The 16,193-nt window shown below is 44.0% G+C and overlaps 1 protein-coding gene across 1 annotated transcript in view; it reads right to left on the bottom strand.

The window, feature by feature from the left end:
• Window positions 1-13,232, bottom strand: part of BHLHA15 (basic helix-loop-helix family member a15) — a 33,436-nt gene extending 20,204 nt beyond the window's left edge. The window contains exon 1 of the mRNA XM_069734219.1: window positions 12,993-13,232. The gene's annotated coding sequence lies outside the window, so the exon portion shown is untranslated. The remainder of the gene's footprint in view (window positions 1-12,992) is intronic.
• Window positions 13,233-16,193: the final 2,961 nt, after the last annotated feature.

Raw genomic sequence — 16,193 nt, forward strand, 5'->3', positions numbered from 1 at the left:
TATTTGATAGATCGGGCAATTCTGAGCGCGGCGATACCAAATATGCGTAGATTTGATATTTTTTTTATTGATTTATTTTGATTGGGGCGAAAGGGGGGTGATTTAAACTTTTATGTTTTTTTTATTTTTTTCACATTTTTTTAAACTTTTTTTTTTTAACTTTTGCCATGCTTCAATAGCCTCCATGGGAGGCTATAAGCAGGCACAGCACGATCGGCTCTGCTACATAGCAGCGATCTGCTGATCGCTGCTATGTAGCAGAATTGCACGTGTGCTGTGAGCGCCGACCACAGGGTGGCGCTCACAGCGACGGGCAATCAGTAACCATAGAGGTCTCAAGGACCTCTATGGCTACAATGGAGACGCATCGCCGACCCCCGGACATGTGACGGGGGTCGGCGATGACGTCATTTCCGGCCGCCCGGCCGGAAGCGGTAGTTAAATGCCGCTGTCTGCGTTTGACAGCGGCATTTAACTAGTTAATAGGTGCGGGCAGATCGCGATTCTGCCCGCGCCTATTACGGGCACATGTCAGCTGTTCAAAACAGCTGACATGTCCCGGCTTTGATGCGGGCTCACCGCGGAGCCCTGCATCAAAGCAGGGGAGCCGGCATCGGACGGTATAGTACGTCCGATGCTGGTAAGGGGTTAAATCCCCAAATAAAGAAAAAAAATATATATATTTTCCAATAAATCAATCTATGTAAGTAAAAAGAAACAATAAAAGTACACATATTTGGCAGACGCGTCCGTAACGACCCAATCTATAAAACTGTCCCACTAGTTAACCCCTTCAGTGAACGCCGTAAAAAAAACCGAGGCAAAAAACAATGCTTTATCATCATACTGCTGAACAAAAAGTGGAATAACACGAGATCAAAAAGACAGATGTAAATAACAATGGTACTGCTGGAAACGTCATTTTGTCCCGCAAAAAACGAGCCGCCATACAGCATCATCAGCAAAAAAATAAAAAAAAGTTATAGCTCTCAGAATAAAGCGATGCAGAAATATTTTTTCTATAAAATAGTTTTTATTCTGTAAAAGCCCCAAAACATAAAAAAAAAGAAGATACAAATGAGGTGTTGCTGTAATCGTACTGACCCGAAGAATAAAACTGCTTCATCCATTTTACCAAACGCGGAACGGTATAAACGCCTCCCCCAAAAGAAATTCCTGAATTGTTGGTTTTTGCCCATTCTACCTCACAAAAATCGGAATAAAAAGCGATCAAAAAATGTCACGCGCCCGAAAAGGGTACCAATAAAAACGTAAACTCGTCCCGCAAAAAACAAGACCTCACATGACTCTGTGGACCAAAATATGGAAAAATTATAGCTCTCAAAATGTGGTAACGCAAAAAATATTTTTTGCAATAAAAGCGTCTTTTAGTGTGTGACGGCTGCCAATCATAAAAATCCGCTAAAAAACCTGCTATAAAAGTAAATCAAACCCCCCTTCATCACCCCCTTAGTTAGGGAAAAATAATAAAATAAAAAAAAATGTATTTATTTCCATTTTCCCATTAGGGTTAGGGTTGGTGCTAAAGTTAGGGTTATGGTTGGGATTAGGGGTGTGTTACAGTGGTGCGTGCGCCCAAACAGGGGTTTACCTCCACATATGGGGTATCAGCATACTCAGGATAAATTGTACAACAACTTTTGGGGTCCAATTTCTCCTGTTACCCTTAGTAAAATAAAACAAATTGGATTTGAAGTAATTTTTTCTTTTTTTGTGAAAAAAAGTTAAATGTTCATTTTTTTAAAAAACATTTCCAAAATTCCTGTAAAGCACCTGAAGGGTTAATAAACTTCTTGAATGTGGTTTTCGGCACCTTGAGGGGTGCAGTTTTTAGAATGCGGTCACTTTTGGGCATTTTCTGTCATATAGACCCCTCAAAGCTACTTCAAGTGTGAGGTGGTCCCTAAAAAAAAAAATGGTTTTGCAAATTTTGTTGTAAAAAAACTAGAAATTGCTGGCCGACTTAACCCGTATAACTCCCTAACAAAAAAAAAATATATATGTTTCCAAAATTGTGCTGATGTAAAGTAGACATGTGGAGAACGTTATTTATTAACTATTTTGTGTGATATGATTATCAAATTTAAGGGCATAAAAACTAAAAAGTTTGAAAATTGTGAAATTTTCCAACATTTTCGCCAAATTTCTGATATTTTTCCCAAATAAACGCAAGTTATATCGAAGAAATTTTACCACTATAATAAAGTACAATATGTCATGAGAAAATCTCAGAATCACCGGGATCCGTTGAAGCGTTTCAGAGTTATGACCTCATAAAGTGACAGTGGTCAGAATTGAAAAAAAAAATGGTCCGGTCAGGAAGTTGAAAACAGGCTTCGGGGTGAAGGAGTTAAGGACCGGCCAATTTTTTACTTTTGCGCCTTCGTTTTTTCAAGAACCAGAACTTTTTTTTTTTTTTTTTTTACAATCAACGATGCTGCATGAGGAATTGTTTTCTTTTAGGACATTCTACAAAAAAGAAGAAGAAGCCAATTCTGCTGTTTTTATATTTTTTTCCTCTCGTTTCGGTGTTTACCTTATAGGGTAAATATTTGTAATTGTCATCAATTTGGGTAATTATGCCGCAACACCAAAACACAAACTACAGATTTTTTTTAAACATTTATTATATTTCTATATTTATGTTTGAGGAAAAGGGAGTTGATGTAACTACTTTACTACCTATGATGTACATTTTCGCCATAGATAATAAAAGTATGAAGCCAGCTCAGGAAGAGAACCAGCTTTATACGAGGCAGATGCCAGCTGCGTTACATTGCCGGCATCTGCCTGTATCTGCAGCGACCGGTGATTATGCCGATCACTGCAATCTTACCATATAAATACAGCTGGCAATCTCTCATAACAGCATTTAAATGACGTAATTTAGGGGAACCGATGAGTTATCACGGCAGCTTGGGCCTGTGAAGCTCAGAGATTTCACTATATACTGCATTATTGTGGTATTAACCCCTTAAAGATCAGAGGTATTTTTGATTTTGCATTTTTCATTTTTTGCTCCCCTTCTTCCCAGACCCATAACTTTTTTTATTTTTCGGTCAAAATGGCCATTTGAGGGCCTTTTTTTGCGGGACAAATTGTACTTTTGAACGACACCATGTCATGTACTTGAAAGCGGGGAAAAAAATCCAAGTGGGGTGAAATTGCACAAAAATGTGCAATCCCACACTTGTTTTTTGTTTGGCTTTTTTTACTAGGTTCACTAAATGCTAAAACTGACCTGCCATTGTGATTCTCCAGGTCATTATGAGTTCATAGACACCAAACATGTCTAGGTTCTTTTTTATCTAAGTGGTAAAAAAAAATTCCAAACTTTGCTAAAAAAAAACAAACAAAAAAACGCAATTTTTCGATACCCGTAGCGTCTCCATTGTTCGTGATCTCGGGTCGGTTGAGGGCTTATTTTGTGCGTGCTGGGCTGAATTTTTTTAATCTTGTGATCGCCCGTTATTGCATTTTAATGCACTGTTGCGGCGACCAAAAAAAAACAAAATTCTGGCGTTTTGACTTTTTCTCGCTACGCCGTTTAACCAAAGAGGGTCCTATCCATGTTAGTTGAAACTGTAAAAATACAGGAGGTGCTCGCCTGGTGGGCTCGTATAGGACACAACAACAACAAGGATTCGCCTTATGTCAGCCTCTGCAGAACCCACGAGAATCCAAACCCCAGTTGTAGTATTGGGATAATGGGTTTTCCCTGAGCTGCTGAGATTCGGGTAAAGGATCTGCCAGAGTAATAGCCATCACTATTGATGAGTGACACCTCCGAGAGAGTACAGTAGCTGGACTGTACTACTGATCCATCTGCCTGAGTAATAGCCATCACTATTAATGAGTGACACCTCCGAGAGAGTACAGTAGCTGGACTGTACTACTCATCCATCTGCCTGAGTAATAGCCATCACTATTGATGAGTGACACCTCCGAGAGAGTACAGTGACTGGACTGTACTACTGATCCATCTGCCTGAGTAATAGCCATCACTATTGATGAGTGACACCTCCGAGAGAGTACAGTGACTGGACTGTACTACTGATCCATCTGCCTGAGTAATAGCCATCACTCTTGATGAGTGACACCTCCGAGAGAGTACAGTAGCTGGACTGTACTACTGATCCATCTGCCTGAGTAATACCCATCACTCTTGATGAGTGACACCTCCGAGAGAGTACAGTGGCTGGACTGTACTACTGATCCATCTGCCTGAGTAATACCCATCACTCTTGATGAGTGACACCTCCGAGAGAGTACAGTGGCTGGACTGTACTACTGATCCATCTGCCTGAGTAATACCCATCACTCTTGATGAGTGACACCTCCGAGAGAGTACAGTAGCTGGACTGTACTACTGATCCATCTGCCTGAGTAATACCCATCACTCTTGATGAGTGACACCTCCGAGAGAGTACAGTAGCTGGACTGTGCTACTGATCCATCTGCCTGAGTAATACCCATCACTCTTGATGAGTGACACCTCCGAGAGAGTACAGTAGCTGGACTGTACTACTGATCCATCTGCCTGAGTAATAGCCATCACTATTAATGAGTGACACCTCCGAGAGAGTACAGTAGCTGGACTGTACTACTCATCCATCTGCCTGAGTAATAGCCATCACTATTGATGAGTGACACCTCCGAGAGAGTACAGTGACTGGACTGTACTACTGATCCATCTGCCTGAGTAATAGCCATCACTATTGATGAGTGACACCTCCGAGAGAGTACAGTGACTGGACTGTACTACTGATCCATCTGCCTGAGTAATAGCCATCACTCTTGATGAGTGACACCTCCGAGAGAGTACAGTAGCTGGACTGTACTACTGATCCATCTGCCTGAGTAATACCCATCACTCTTGATGAGTGACACCTCCGAGAGAGTACAGTGGCTGGACTGTACTACTGATCCATCTGCCTGAGTAATACCCATCACTCTTGATGAGTGACACCTCCGAGAGAGTACAGTGGCTGGACTGTACTACTGATCCATCTGCCTGAGTAATACCCATCACTCTTGATGAGTGACACCTCCGAGAGAGTACAGTAGCTGGACTGTACTACTGATCCATCTGCCTGAGTAATACCCATCACTCTTGATGAGTGACACCTCCGAGAGAGTACAGTAGCTGGACTGTGCTACTGATCCATCTGCCTGAGTAATACCCATCACTCTTGATGAGTGACACCTCCGAGAGAGTACAGTAGCTGGACTGTACTACTGATCCATCTGCCTGAGTGATAGCCATCACTATTGATGAGTGACACCTCCGAGAGAGTACAGTGACTGGACTGTGCTACTGATCCATCTGCCTGAGTAATAGCCATCACTCTTGATGAGTGACACCTCTGAGAGAGTACAGTAGCTGGACTGTGCTACTGATCCCTCTTCCCGAGTAATAGCCATCACTCTTGATGAGCGACACCTCCGAGAGAGTACAGTGGATGGACTGTGCTACTGATCCATCTGCCTGAGTAATACCCATCACTATTGATGAGCGACACCTCCGAGAGAGTACAGTGGATGGACTGTGCTACTGATCCATCTTCCCGAGTAATAGCCATCACTATTGATGAGTGACACCTCCGAGAGAGTACAGTGGATGGACTGTGCTACTGATCCATCTTCCCAAGTAATAGCCATCACTATTGATGAGCGACACCTCCGAGAGAGTACAGTGGATGGACTGTGCTACTGATCCATCTTCCCGAGTAATAGCCATCACTATTGATGAGTGACACCTCCGAGACAGTACAGTAGCTGGACTGTACTACTGATCCATCTGCCTGAGTAATAGCCATCACTCTCGATGAGTGACACCTCCGAGAGAGTACAGTGGATGGACTGTGCTACTGATCCATCTGCCTGAGTAATACCCACCACTCTTGATGAGTGACACCTCCGAGAGAGTACAGTGGCTGGACTGTACTACTGATCCATCTGTCTGAGTAATACCCATCACTCTTGATGAGTGACACCTCCGAGAGAGTACAGTAGCTGGACTGTACTACTGATCCATCTGCCTGAGTAATACCCATCACTCTTGATGAGTGACACCTCCGAGAGAGTACAGTAGCTGGACTGTACTACTGATCCATCTGCCTGAGTAATAGCCATCACTATTGATGAGTGACACCTCCGAGAGAGTACAGTAGCTGGACAGTGCTACTGATCCATCTGCCTGAGTAATACCCATCACTCTTGAGTGACACCTCCGAGAGAGTACAGTAGCTGGACTGTACTACTGGTCCATCTGCCTGAGTGATAGCCATCACTATTGATGAGTGACACCTCCGAGAGAGTACAGTGACTGGACTGTGCTACTGATCCATCTGCCTGAGTAATACCCATCACTATTGATGAGTGACACCTCCGAGAGAGTACAGTAGCTGGACTGTACTACTGATCCATCTGCCTGAGTAATAGCCATCACTATTGATGAGTGACACCTCCGAGAGAGTACAGTAGCTGGACAGTGCTACTGATCCATCTGCCTGAGTAATACCCATCACTCTTGATGAGTGACACCTCCGAGAGAGTACAGTAGCTGGACTGTACTACTGATCCATCTGCCTGAGTGATAGCCATCACTATTGATGAGTGACACCTCTGAGAGAGTACAGTGGATGGACTGTGCTACTGATCCATCTGCCTGAGTAATACCCATCACTATTGATGAGCGACACCTCCGAGAGCGTACAGTGGATGGACTGTGCTACTGATCCATCTTCCCGAGTAATAGCCATCACTATTGATGAGTGACACCTCCGAGAGAGTACAGTGGATGGACTGTACTACTGATCCATCTGCCTGAGTAATAGCCATCACTCTCGATGAGTGACACCTCCGAGAGAGTACAGTGGATGGACTGTGCTACTGATCCATCTGCCTGAGTAATACCCACCACTCTTGATGAGTGACACCACTGCGAGAGTATAGTGGATGGACTGTACTACTGATCCATCTGCCTAATGCGCATCACTCTCCGACACTGAACTAAATACTATCAAGTTGGGACAAGGAGTTATTATCATGTACATAACAGAAGGATGCAATGTACAAATCTGAGCAATATGCTCCCATACCCAGTGTGGGACTGGGGTGCCTAGGGCCCCACCAGTAACTTCAATTCCAGGGCCCCACTTTTACAGCTACATGCAAATATGACGTTATCCTCATTCACAAAATTCCATAGCAATAAACTAGGTTAATTGTTAAACTAATAAGATGTTGCCTTTGCCTGTACATGGTGAATCAAGTGTATTGTGCCATGTACTGTTCATATAAGTTGGTGGTGGCCCACCAGAGGATTCTCCTGTTCTCCTGTGGGCCAGTCCAAGCCAGTACATACCCCTTCATCCCCAAATATCTATTATAAATGCATGTTGATCAGTATATGAGAGCAAAGTAAGAAAATGTCAGATACCTTCTAGAAAGTATATTAACATAACTATTTCATAGAGGGCTGTTTGCATGGACTTGGAAAATGGTAAACACTTAATGGTGATATGGTAAGCACTAATTTCTCTGGGTAAAGGTTATATCATAAGCACATGTACTGTAAGTACACTGACTTTATAATACCAAATTTACAGCCGGCATTTATGGTACCGGCCGCAGGTTTCCTAACCCGAATTCAACAGCTTTATATATGACTATCAAGTTGTTGTTGTCAGGAGAGCCACTGCCAGTCCAGACATCGCCTAACCCTGAAGAAAACTGAAAACAATTAACAAGCAAGCGATTTGCTTTTTCAGGGAGTTTGTTATGGCGGTGTGATATTGAAACTATGAATCATAAACTCAAATAGTCCTTAGAGCTTAACATAATAATGCAAACAGCTAAAAAGCCTGATGTACATATAAATGGCTAATATATAGAGAGAAGCAGGACTGGAAGGTAGATAAAGGATTGGATGAGCCAACTGGATCCACAGTGTGGGTAAGATCTGGGAGGTGCAGAGGTAGGCGTCACATCCAAACCTCGGTGTCTGAGGGCCCAACGTAACAGATTATACATTAGATCTCCATCAGTCTGATAGAATTTAGGCCGATTGCACACTTCCGTTTTTTCATGGTCTGACTATGGATTGTGATGGACAGACTGACCATTGGTGGTCTCCTGACCCAAACTCTACAGTGTCATAGGCATGTATGAGGTTATTGAGTTCAGGTCAAGAGACACGCGGCCAATCCAGACAGCATGGACCATCTTAAAAGGAAAAGAAGAAGGAGGGAAAGGTGAAGGGGGAAAATAAGGGGGGAAAGAGAAAAGGGCAGGAGAAGAAGGAGGAGAATGCAGAAGAGAAGGAGGAAGAGATCAGTTAATAGAAGCTAGCTGCAAGCGGTCATCACTGTAATAATGCAGTGACAAATTTGCATAACTAATCATATGCTAAATAGTTGCAAGTCAAATTTACAGTGGGGAAAAAAGTATTTAGTCAGTGATCAATTGTGCAAGTTCTCCGACTTAAAAAGTTGAGCGAGGCCTGTAATTGACATCATAGGTAGACCACAACTATGAGAGTCAAAATGAGAAAAATCCAGAAAATCACCTCATCTGACTTGTCAAGATTTAATTTGCAAATTATGGTGGAAAATAAGTATTTGGTCATTAACAAAAGTTCATCTCAATACTTTGTAATATATCCTTTGTTGGCAATGACAGAGGTCAAACGTTTTCTGTAAGTCTTCACAAGGTTGCCACACACTGTTGTTGGTATGTTGGCCCATTCCTCCATGCAGATCTCCTCTAGAGCAGTGATGTTTTTGGATTGTCGCTGGGCAACTCGGACTTTCAACTCCCATCAAAGGTTTTCTACTGGGTTGAGATCTGGAGACTGGTTAGGCCACTCCAGGACCTTCATATGCTTCTTACAAAGCCACTCCTTCGTTGCCCTGGCTGTGTGCTAGGGATCATTATCATGCCGAAAGACCCATCCACATTTCATCTTCAATGCTCTTGCTGATGGAAGGAAGTTTGCACTCAAAATCGCATGATACATTGCCCCATTAATTCTTTGATGTACATGGATCAGTTGTCCCGATCCCTTTGCAGAGAAACAGCCCCAAAGCATGATGTTGCCACCCCCATGCATCACAGTAGGTATGGTGTTCTTTGGATGCAACTCAGCATTCTGTCTCCTCCAAACACAACGAGTTTTGCTTCTGCCAAACAGTTCTAATTTGGTTTCATCAGACCATATGACATTCTCGCAATACTCTCCTGGATCATCCAAATGCTCTCTAGCAAACTTCAGACAGGCCCGGAAATGTACTGGCAGGGGGACATGTCTGGCACTGCAGGATCTGAGTCCCTGGCGGCGTAGTGTGTTACTGATGGAAGCCTTTGTTATGGTGGTCCCAGCTCTGTGCAGGTCATTCACTAGGTCCCCCCGTGTGGTTCTGGGACTTTTGCTCACCGTTCTTGTGATCATTTTGGCCCCACGGGGTGAGATCTTGCGTGGAGCCCCAGATCGAGGGAGATTATCAGTGGTCTTGTATGTCTTCCATTTTCTTGTTATTGCTCCCACAGTTGATTTCATCACACCAAGCTGCTTGCCTATTACAGATTCTGTATTCCCAGCCTGGTGCAGGGCTACAATTTTGTTTCTGGTGTCCTTCGACAGCTCTTTGGTCTTCACCATAGTGGAGTTTGGATTGTGACTGCTTGAGGTTGTGGACAGTTGTCTTTTATACTGATAGCAGGTTGAAACAGCTGCCATTACTACAGGTAATGAGTGGAGGACAGAGGAGCCTCTTAAAGAAGAAGTTACAGGTCTGTGAGAGCCAGAAATCTTGCATGTTTTTAGGTGATCAAATACTTATTTTCCACCATAATTTGCAAAATAAATCTTGCCAAATCAGACAAGGTGATTTTCTGGATTTGTTTTCTCATTTTGACTCTCATAGTTGTGGTCTAGCTATGATGTCAATTATAGGCCTCTCTCATCTTTTTAAGTGAGAGAACTTGCACAATTGGTCGCTGACTAAATACTTTTTTGTGTGTGTGTATGCACAGTGCATGTGCAAGCCATCCACAACCTGTCTCCTCCATATATCTCTGAACTAATCTCTCGATATCTTCCCTCACGTGACCTCCGGTCCTCCCAAGACCTCCTTCTCTCCTCCACACTTATTCGCTCCTCATCCAATCGCCTCCAAGACTTCTCCCGAATATCCCCCATCCTCTGGAACTCTCTGCCCCAACACGTCCGACTATCAACCACTGTCGAATCCTTCAGACGGAACCTGAAAACTCATCTCTTCAGGAAAGCCTACAGCCTGCACTGACACCGCTGCTGCCTCATCACTATCGAAGCTACCGCCTCACCAACACCGGAGCTACCGCCTCACCAACACCGGAGCTACCGCCTCACCAACACCGGAGCTCCTGCAACCCTCAACCTATTGTCTCCTTCCCCATAATCCTGTAGAATGTAAGCACGCATGGGCAGGGTCCTCGCCCCTCTGTATCAGTCTGAAATTGTTAGTTTGTTTACTGTATGTGATATTTGTAACTTGTATGTAACCCCTTCTCATGTACAGCACCATGGAATCAATGGTGCTATATAAATAAATAATAATAATAATAATAATGTGTATATAGACATGTGACATGTGCAATGTGTACAAATATTTACACATGTGTATGTGCAGTGTGTATAAATATATATACACCTGTATGTGCAGTGTGTGTATATATATGTGACATGTCCAGTGTATAAATATATTATACATACTGCACATACACATGTATATATATTTATATACACTGCATATACATTTATTTATACACTGCACAGGTCACATGTATATATGCACACAGACTGTACATACACATATATAAATATATATGTATGTGCAGTTTTTATAAATATATACAGGTGTATGTACAGTGTGTGCACATACGTGTGAATGTGCGAGCAGTGTGCGTATACATGTGTATGTATGTATGTATACATGTTACATGTGTATGTGTGGGCAGTGTGTGTATACATGTGTATGTATGTGCAGCGTGTGTATACATACATGTGTATGTGCAGCGTGTGTATACACATGTGTATGTGCAGTGTGTGTACACATGTGTATGTATGTGCAGTGTGTGTATGTATATGTAGTGAGTGTATACATGTGTATGTATGTGCAGTGTGTGTATACATGTGTATGTATAGAAACATGGAAAACATGCATGGCTTCCAAAAAGATGAAACAACATCATAATACCATCTCAATTAGAAGCCAAGTATATCAGATGTGCAGGACACACCAAAACTACTACAATACCACAAATAAATTGGTGTACCAGTCCAAGAAGTAATGCAAATATAAACTTTATTAGGATACAGATACAAATGGGTCAGAAGTGACAGTAAAAGGTTAAAATCGGCCATACAGCCGTGATTACATGGTAGGGGAACACAACAACACCCACAATCCAGCAATTAGAATAAGACATACTATAATGCTCAATCCAGAAAAACTAGTATTCCTATATATAATGTAAGCCAACAGTGGGAATACAAGGAAAAGAGCAGAACATTCCACACATTAAACTGATAGCATACCGTATGGTAATAGAGGCTGGATGGTGAGCCCCGGCGTCCCTAGCCCTCCCAAAGTGTATGTGCAGTGTGTGTACACATGTGTATGTATGTGCAGTGTGTGTACACAAGTGTATGTATGTGCAGTGTGTGTACACATGTGTATGTGCAGTGTGTGTACACATGTGTATGTGTGGGCAGTGTGTGTACACATGAGTATGTATGTGCAGTGTGTGTACACATGTGTATGTATGTGCAGTGTGTGTACACAAGTGTATGTATGTGCAGTGTGTGTACACAAGTGTATGTATGTGCAGTGTGTGTACACAAGTGTATGTATGTGCAGTGTGTATACACATGTGTATGTGTGTGCAGTGTGTTCACATGTGTATGTGTGTGCAGTGTGTGTTCACATGTGTATGTGCAGTGTGTGTATACATGTGTATGTATGTGCAGTGTGTGTATACATGTGTATGTATGTGCAGTGTGTGTATACATGTGTATGTATGTGCAGTGTGTGTATACATGTGTATGTATGTGCAGTGTGTGTATACATGTGTATGTATGTGCAGTGTGTGTATACATGTGTATGTGCAGTGTGTGTATAACGTGTATGTATGTGCAGTGTGTGTATACATGTGTACGTATGTGTGGATTGGTCATGGAAAAACAAAATTAACCATCGCTGGAAAATAAACCCTATCCAATCTTATGAGACCCTCTCTTCTTCCGGGGACACACGGTACATACAGGTCTGTGGACAAGGACCTGGCAGCCAGGATGCTATAAACCATTGTGTGAATATTTTTGGTTGTCTTTCATTATGTCTGAAGGACAATCTGACGGTAAAGCATTATCCCCCTGGAACACAAACAATCCTGCTGTATTGCATTAAGGTTCTGGCATGTTCTGACATCATATACATATTGTGAATTGGGGGATTCTACTAGTCAAGACCCCCACTGATGTTCTGCCCACAGTTCACCCTCCAGGTTGATCGTTGTGGCCACTAAACTCGTCACCGTCAATCATATCTGGGGGGGTCCTGATATTTATGGACCCACCCATTGGTACTAATTACGATTTTGGATCCGTGACCAATAGATTCTAGTGATGAACTTTGTGCATTTCTGGGCACCTTGTGCCCAACAGGGTTAAGGTGCAAAGTGCTGACATTGGCAATCACTGTGCACACAAGTGAGTCACAAGCATGAAGGCGTCCATTGTGCATGCTACATATCACTTTCCTAAGTGACAGCCTTGTTCTCCTAATACCCAGTCTTATAAAGTACAACTATTAGTGTAGGAGAAGCTAATCAGAATAACTGCACATGAATGGATCTGGCTGTCGCACCATATAAGCCCCCCATCCATGGCCTAGGGGGGTTAGGGTGCACCCCATGCACATTACCTGCTTTCTCCAGTGCCTCCAGCCCAGGTGAGGATACAGGTGCAGGTCAGGAGCAGGGAGGTAGGTAGCAGGCGACTGCTGTGAGCCTGGGGATAGTACACGTAGCTTTAGTGCACAGTTAGGGAAGGGGTGGGGTCTGGCAGCATCCCACATGCAAAAACCAAACAAGCCCCAGAAGCTGTCCCAGCTGTGGCACACGCTCCGCCAGTCGTCGTCGCCCCATTGTCATTCTGCAAGGAAATGTTCCCGTTCTTATTTAGAAAGAACGCCTAGGTAAATACGATACGTATCTGCACAATGTTCCCGAGACAATGCCCTGCATTATACTGCCCCAATATGGAGACTAGTCCCAAAAGCATCAAAGTGGCCAAACTACAACCCCCAGCATGCACTGACCAATACAAAAAAATAGATTCTGTTTTGGGTAAAGTTGGGAGACGACCAATATGGACGCAGAGCAATGGTTGTATTCATGTGTGAATGAATGACCCCTGAGACCAGTAAAGGTGGCCAGATTAGAGAAGACCCAACCATTGGTTTCGGTTGCATCAGCTTATTCTGCGACGCAGCACCCAGATCGTCACCACACAACCGAATATTCCTGTCTGACACCCGCTGGGGCCACTTTAGTAGGAAGTCCATTAACCTATCACTATGCGAAACCCACGAGGACAATGGTTGGATTTGACCCAGTACACCAGATTAGCAGCAGCGCTAATCCCAGAGCTCCACTTCCTGAAAGAGGTTTAGGGTTCGTGTTTACAGACACTCTCCTTATAGCGTGCACACTGCGCACTGTCAGGATTCTCTGCGAGTATGTGATTTGTAGACATGCAGTCACATGCCCACTAGACGAGAGCAGTCTCGTTCAACATAAGTGAATTGAGCGAGGTGACACGTTGAGTTGGAATGTGGCTGGAAATATACAAATCGTGAGAGATCCCGACAAATCTTGACACCGCGCACTGTGCAGAGAGTGATTGTAGATTTGAACCCAAAGCCTGGACAATCCTGGGTTCACACGAGCATATGAAAAATAGTCCGATATTCATCTAGAAAAGATGTGAGTCCAGTGTAAGAGCATTAGGAAATATCAAGGTTACTTACTGGTAGACTTTTTTCCGGAACCCATGACAGCACACCTGAGAGAGTGAACTGCCCAGCCACGACAGGAAACCTACTGAAATAATAGGGCGGTACCTCTACCCCGCCTCAGTTGGGTTACATGAGCATGAGAGGGTCTCCAGTGAATTTACACACATGACCAACACATTATAAAAAAAAAATCCAAACTATAGTGGACACCCAAAAGGTGAGAAGGAGGGAATATATGGGTGCTGTTATAGGTTCCGGAAAAAACAGCTACCGGTAAGTAACCTTGGTGTTTTCCCTTCACCCATGACAGCACACCTGAGAGATTTTTGGAGAAATGAAACACCTTAGGGAGGGACCTCAGCTTTCAGCACCCTTCTACCAAAGGTCAAGTCAGCAGAGGAGGACAGATTCAGTCTGTAGTGCTTAAAGAAAGTAGACCAGGTAGAAGCCTTACAGATCTGATCAATTGATACCTCCGCTTTTTCGGCCTAGGAGGTAGCCACGGCTCTGGTGGAGTGAGCCTTGATGCCTTCAGGAACCGGAGCGCCACTCGCACTACCTACTTGCGGTGGATACCGTGTAGCTCTGTCTCTCTTCCTCCTGACGGCCGGACTGACCTGCCATACAATATTTTTCCAGCATATTTACTGTATCCTCATTCTTGATGCAAATAAGTTCCTACCGGGGTTCTACTATATGTACCACTCTCGCTACATTTAGCACACTGATGAAGGTCTTTGCAGACCGAAACGTTTGTGACTACTGTATGAATATTAAACACCCCTTTTGCATCACACCCATTGGAGTGTGCTAATTATAACTATTCCACATATTAAGGTTTGAGAACTAGTGTTGAGCGATACCGTCCGATACTTGAAAGTATCGGTATCGGATAGTATCGGCCGATACCCGAAAAATATCGGATATCGCCGATACCGATACCAATACAAGTCAATGGGACATCAAGTATCGGAAGGTATTCTCATGGTTCCCAGGGTCTGAAGGAGAGGAAACTCTCCTTCAGGCCCTGGGATCCATAGGGAGGTGTAAAATAAAGAATAAAAATAAAAAATATTGATATATTTACCTCTCCGGCGGCCCCTGAACTCAGCGCGGGTAACCGGCAGGCTTCGTTGTTCAAAATCAGCGCTTTTAGGACCTGAGAAACACGTCCCGGCTTCTGATTGGTCGCGGGCCGCCCATGTGACCGCCACGCGACCAATCACAAGCCGCGACGTCACCGCAAGCTATTAGCGCGCTCATTTTTGAAAAATGAGCGCGTTAATGACTTTCAAAGACGTAGCGGCTTGTGATTGGTCGCGGCCACGCGACCAATCACAAGCCGCGACGTCACCGCAAGCTATTAGCGCGCTCATTTTTGAAAAATGAGCGCGTTAATGACTTTCAAAGACGTAGCGGCTTGTGATTGGTCGCGGCCACGCGACCAATCACAAGCCGCGACGTCACCGCAAGCTATTAGCGCGCTCATTTTTGAAAAATGAGCGCGTTAATGACTTTCAAAGACGTAGCGGCTTGTGATTGGTCGCGGCCACGCGACCAATCACAAGCCGCGACGTCACCGCAAGCTATTAACGCGCTCATTTTTAAAAATGAGCGCGTTAATGGCTTTCAAAGACGTAGCGGGTTGTGATTGGTCGCGGCCGCGACCAATCACAAGCCGCGACGTCACCGCAAGCTATTGACGCGCTCATTTTTAAAAATGAGCGCGTTAATGGCTTTGAAAGACATAGCGGCTTGTGATTGGTCGCGTGGCCGCGACCAATCACAAGCCGCGACGTCACCGCAAGCTATTGACGCGCTCATTTTTAAAAATGAGCGCGTTAATGGCTTTGAAAGACATAGCGGCTTGTGATTGGTCGCGTGGCCGCGACCAATCACAAGCCGCGACGTCACCGCAAGCTATTGACGCGCTCATTTTTAAAAATGAGCGCGTTAATGGCTTTGAAAGACATAGCGGCTTGTGATTGGTCGCGGCCACGCGACCAATCACAAGCCGCTATGTCTTTCAAAGCCATTAACGCGCTCATTTTTAAAAATGAGCGCGTCAATAGCTTGCGGTGACGTCGCGGCTTGTGATTGGTCGCG

Source organism: Ranitomeya imitator, chromosome 7 (assembly GCF_032444005.1).
Source record: "Ranitomeya imitator isolate aRanImi1 chromosome 7, aRanImi1.pri, whole genome shotgun sequence".
Lineage (NCBI taxonomy): Eukaryota > Metazoa > Chordata > Amphibia > Anura > Dendrobatidae > Ranitomeya > Ranitomeya imitator.